Source organism: Triticum dicoccoides, chromosome 6A (assembly GCF_002162155.2).
Source record: "Triticum dicoccoides isolate Atlit2015 ecotype Zavitan chromosome 6A, WEW_v2.0, whole genome shotgun sequence".
NCBI classification, from domain to species: Eukaryota; Viridiplantae; Streptophyta; class Magnoliopsida; order Poales; family Poaceae; genus Triticum; species Triticum dicoccoides.
In genome coordinates this window covers 586,304,537-586,310,221 of record NC_041390.1, presented here as the reverse complement: position 1 = coordinate 586,310,221, position 5,685 = coordinate 586,304,537, and the positions used below count along the sequence as shown (strand labels likewise).

The 5,685-nt window shown below is 43.0% G+C and overlaps 1 long non-coding RNA gene across 3 annotated transcripts; it reads right to left on the bottom strand.

Moving 5' to 3' along the window:
* Window positions 1–1,015: 1,015 nt before the first annotated feature.
* Window positions 1,016–5,679, bottom strand: LOC119318169. 3 transcript variants are annotated; one of them, XR_005153969.1, is made up of 6 exons: window positions 5,376–5,679; window positions 4,252–4,373; window positions 3,763–3,995; window positions 2,751–2,882; window positions 1,931–2,071; window positions 1,016–1,308 (listed from the first exon to the last, which is right to left on the bottom strand). It is a non-coding gene; the product is annotated as an uncharacterized LOC119318169 (long non-coding RNA). The 3 variants fall into 3 exon arrangements; XR_005153968.1 differs by having other exon boundaries at window positions 3,763–4,373; XR_005153967.1 differs by lacking the exon at window positions 4,252–4,373 and having other exon boundaries at window positions 1,037–1,308.
* Between the last annotated feature and the right edge of the window lie 6 nt (window positions 5,680–5,685).

Below are 5,685 nucleotides of genomic sequence, written 5' to 3'. Positions count from 1 at the left end.
CAGTGCGGCGCGCTCGGCTGTGGCTCGAATACGTCGAAGATCAAGTCCCCGCGGATGTCAGCCGTGTAGTTCAAACTTCCAAATCTGACCTGATGGCCAGGGGCATAGCTTTCAATCTGTTCCAGATGGCCAAGCGAATCGGCCCGCAATGCAAAGCCGCTGAATACGAAGATTTGTCCGGGGAGAAAAGTCTCACCCTGGACCGCATCGCTGTTGATGATCGGAGGAGCCATCGGGCCTAAAAGTGACGACACAGAGGAACTCTCAATGAAAGCACCAATGTCGGTGTCAAAACCGGCGGATCTCGGGTAGGGAGTCCCGAACTGTGCGTCTAGGCGGATGGTAACAGGAGACAAGGGACACGATGTTTTTACCCAGGTTCGGGCCCTCTCGATGGAGGTAAAACCCTACTCCTGCTTGATTAATATTGATGATATGGGTAGTACAAGAGTAGATCTACCACGAGATCAAGGAGGCTAAACCCTAGAAGCTAGCCTATGGTAATGATTGTTGTTCGTCCTACGGACTAAAACTCTCCGGTTTATATAGACACCGGAGAGGGTTAGGGTTTCACAGAGTCGGTTACAATGGTAGGAGATCTACATATCCGTATAGCCAAGCTTGCCTTCCACGCCAAGGAACACTACACCACAACACCAATGCAATGGCATATAATCTGCCAGGAGAACGCAATTAAGACGGCAGAAGAACTGCCAGGAAGGAGTTTCTCCCGGCAGATAGAACTGCCACGACAACGGCTGCTGGGGATTACTTCTCCCGGCAGATAAACAATCCCTGGCAGTTTTTCTGCCCTGACCTTTGTATCTCCCGACAGTTAATTTTTCCCGGCAGACTCTGTGATGGGTTGGCACTACAATTCCCGGCAGTTTTACTGCTTGCACAAACATGTTTACCCGGCAGATAGTATGCCATCACGGTTTTTTCACAAGCAATCTAAATTGTTATTGGTAGCATATCCCTTATTTAATATCCAATCAGTTTGTTCAAACAATCATGACAGATCACAAGTTATACATGCGGTTCAATCAAAGTTATGTGTAAGGCCTCATTCAATATCATAAACAGACCAGATACATATGTACATAAGTTTCGAGATAAAGAAAGATCATGACACACAAGCAAAATGAGGATACAGTGCCTTGGGTGCCAAAACAACAACCAAAATGAGCACAGTAAAACTTTGCAATGTCTCTAGGTTCAACAAACAAGGCATATTACATATATATTATCACTCCACCAACTTGTAGATCTTCCAAACCTCCAGCAACTTCTGTATCTTTGAGAAACCTGTAACAAATTAGAAATGCAAAATGATGTTGTTTCAGATTTCAAATCGACAGAATAAATATTTAATATCAATGTATTTCTAGGAAAGAATCATGTTTATGGGGATACATATAGTGTTCTCTTCATACAATTTCCTAATCAATTGTTCACAGAATACATATCCACACATTATGCAAGAAATCTATGATTCACACAGGGATGGGTGCACCCATGCAGAGGCCAAAGGCTATATATCTTCCATTTGAAAAATAAAAGGAAGGGCAAGCTAGGTTTCATGGATAACTAGGAATACTTGATTACCCAAGAAGCCATTTTCACACATGGGGCTTAAAATTTCATCAAGTTGCAAAGTATGTTTTGACTACTACAAAAATTAACTTTGAAAGGCTGCTGTGAAGGGTAAACCACTTGTGGTAGAAGTCTAGGCTACCATATTACAAGTTTGATCAAAATCTCCTATCAAGATCTCCAAGTTTTCTAACCAAACTTACATCAATTGAGAACAACAAAAGGGATATTGCCCGAGTGGGCAGAAGTACTACATGTAAGAGATGAATACTACAATAAAATATCATAAGTTTAGGTGCATGGATATAACAATCCACAAAATTTACAAACTCACTTCCAAGGAAGATTGCCAAAGAGCATCTAATCAGCATCCTTATTCTCATCGGTCAGGACATACTCTTGGTCCCTAAGAGCATCTGTCCTAGAACCATTTGTGAGCCTATCCTTGTTGATGTTTTGCAGGAACATGTTTTGCCTGTAATACCATGATTTTAGTTACGAATCTGCTTCCTTGAAATATACATCAATTTTAGAGGAAAATAGAAAACACCTATAGTTACACAAAGTTCCGTAAGTAATGCTAGGAATAGTACTTATACTAGCTAATTTTCTATGCGTTGCCACCGGAAAACATAATTAGACGTAGACACTGATTAAAATATCACTGTACAACTTGTCGCATGTGCAGTACTAATTCGAAAAACATGAAAGTATTGCCTCAACCTCAAGACATGTGAGTACTGCTTAGCAAAAGCAATATCAACCTCAATCTTAAGCATGTGGAGTGAATGAACGAAGTGCCAAAGACCTGGAATTGTTCAATAAGATTTTTTTTCCTTGAAAAGCCCGCGGAGAAAATTAAAGCACAGGACAAACGCATCACTGCTAAGTTAAACTGGAGAGGCCGGGAGTATGTGCCATGAAAACGGCGCACAATCGCCAATTCCACTTTAATAGTGAAGATGATTAACAAAAATGTTAACACAAAGCAATGACATATAAAACAATGATTTAGGAGAGAAAAGAACAAGAAAAAGTTATGTGGAACTTCCGCAGTAGATGAAAGGCTTCACCATGACCCAATCTTGTGTACAATCTTGACCATTCGTAATCATTAAAAATCTCATAGGGAAATGGAAATTTTACATTCTTACATGATTGCTTCGTGTGGTACTATAAACTTTCCATGCCGATATGAATCTGAAACTAAAAAATGATGCTTTCTCCAAATGAGAGCTCAAGGTACTCAAATCTGCCAAAAAGATCTGATCATAGTGTATGCGATCCTGTAAAATAATACAATCAGTCTTCTTCATATACAAACTCTAAATAGAGGAGATGCGACCGATTTGTGGAGATGCATGTCGTACTGGATTAGAAGAAACAGTTCATTGAATAGTGAGCAGTGTTGAGGACATACCAAAACATGATGACACAAAAATCCAATTTCCCAATAGGTCAGGATGCATGATAAATTCTAGGAAACAAATTAGGCTGGAAAAGGTTGCCTGGCTCACAAAGGGCATTGTGTGAGAGGGTGAACCTGGAGAGGTGTGGTTCGGTTGGAAAAAAATTGTCTTGGGGAAAATAAAAGGTGGGCCTCAGATTGAGAAAAACATCGGTGGGAGGGGGAATCGTATGAAAGGGTGAAAACTTGGAGGTAACGAATGACAATAATGGAAAATGCTTTATAGAAGTTGCACATCAACAGACTAACTGAACACAGGTTACCAAAAGCTGCTTCTTTTCCTCCAATACTGAATGAATGTTGTGAATGGCATATGTGTTCTTTTGCCTTTGTGTTCCTACCATTTAGGAAAGACCAGACCCACTCAAGTAGCAATAGACATCTCTAATTATTTATTTTTCTCTTTTTAAAAGGATGTTACAGTTAATCCTCATGAGTAATTATTTAGCGATCATTGACTGCCTTGTAGCCATAGTTAAGCCAGTGGGATTCAAAAGTAGTCCATTTTTATCTTCTTGAGAGCTTCACTAACCCAAAAATGCATAAGGAAAATCTCATTCATATTTTTACATTTACTGCAGGCTAGATATTAACATATATTTTACAATGGTAACTTACATCTAGAAACAACGAAAGAAAGAACAGTGCACATATATAGCTGGAAATCATTAGAAGAAAATGAAAACAACAACACTCACCAGTGATGAAGCAGCTGAACATCTTCTGGATCGCTAGGGAAATGTTTTCGTATAGCTCGAGTTAAGTCTTGAGTTCGACCTTCCTTAGGTATGGGTCTCCATTCATGCTGACCTTGACATAGCAGCATCCTGCCTCGCTTCTACCTTTGTTCTCAACCTTGGTCTTTATGGCATTGGCGGCTAGTCTGTTCTTCCGGTAGCTCCCAATAGGCGGCCACCCAACAACTTGCAACCTATAGAGTGCATCACAAACACTTGCTAACAGATCAGATCGAACCAAGCATCACCTTTGCTGCATTTTTTAAGCCAGACAGCAGTCTTGTGAACGTTAGTGCAGGCCATGCCACAGTATACCATACTAGATACACAAGATACTGGGATGATAAAATTTGGTCGTATACATAAATTCCTAATTCCTAAATCTGTAATCCATGAACTTGTAAAAAGATCTCCAAATCTGGCCAGCTTTAAGTGCATTTTGGTTTTTACCTCTGGAACATATTTTGCAGTTTTACAGACAAAACAACCGAAATTTCTGCCTATGATTCAAGCAGGATTAAAACTCATTCCTGCATGATCTTTACTCACTCTTTCCTCCAGCAATGCAACGACTGCAAGCAAGAATGAACAGGTTATGGCGCCCAACAGTTTAAACGTCTTACAACCACATGAACAAAGCAAGTAAATGTCTACAATGGAAAATAGCCAATGAGTGAGAAACTATGTCAGCACTGGCGGAGCTTCGTGAGGGCAAAAGCGTGCCATGGCCCGCCCAGCCGCTGAGGTAAAAATATAGCTATATACGTGCAGGCCAGCCCACGACAGCCTCGCTCGCATGCTGTCTCGCCTCGTCAGACTTCTCTCCTTGCATCCAGCCTCAGTCACAGCGAGAGGGCACGAGCCACACATACAGCTGCACAGAGGGACAGAGAGAGGTGGGGCGGAGCCGCAAATTAAGGCCCAGTTGCCGGTCACAACGAGTAGCAGCGTAGAGCGATGCGGACTGCGGATGCTCCACGGCGACCCATGCCGCGGTGGCTTGGCCATGCACCAGGCGGCAGCTAGCAGCGGCTGCGCCCAACCGGGTGACGGCAAGTGCAGACCTAGGCGACGAGCGCTGCTGCACTAGCACAGGCACATGCACAACCCGCAAACTCTCATCTCCCAGGCAGTCTAACTTTCCTATAAAATGTAGGCTATAGCACTCTGAAATTCAGTGAATTAATAATACACATCCTAATTTGGATAGTGGATAATTGCCCTGGGCACTGGGTAGCAAGGCTAATCAACGCCAAAATCGATTTGGTTTTCAAGTGAAAAAAGAGATGTACGTTACAGATTAAGTTGAGGAAGACTTTTCAGCAGCAACTCATCATCCTTTCCTTGGGTTGATTTTTTTTCGTGTTTTTTTTAGATTGGCCCGCCCAGGATTTTCTTTGTAGCTCCGCCACTGTACGTCAGGTTTTGAGAAGCAGATTACTAAAGAATACAAATAATATTCCAAATAATCTGGCCAGGTTTCCGCCAATTGAACCTTTAGGTTAGTACACTGCATCTCATGACTAAAACTGCTGGACACTGAATAAAAAGAAAAGTTAGCAAACAAATCTCACCTATCAAATGCTCTGGTTTGGGACAAGGAAGTGGAGGAGGCAGAGCTGCTCGCGGGAGGGGACGGACGCTCCGTTGCTTGGGGCAGAGGACGTAGAGGAGGCAGGCTTGGTCGGTGCTCTGGTGACAAGTCCTGCTCGGGGGAGAAAGCTCGCAGAGTATGGTGGTGGCAAAGGACAGTGGACGGCGGAGGGCAGTGGTCGGCGGTGGAGTGGCTCGGCGACGGGGCCGGTCGGCGGCGGCTTAGATCCGTGTCAGATGTATGCTCGGCGACGCTGTGATGGGGTGTTGGGGGCGACGAAGGAAGTGGTC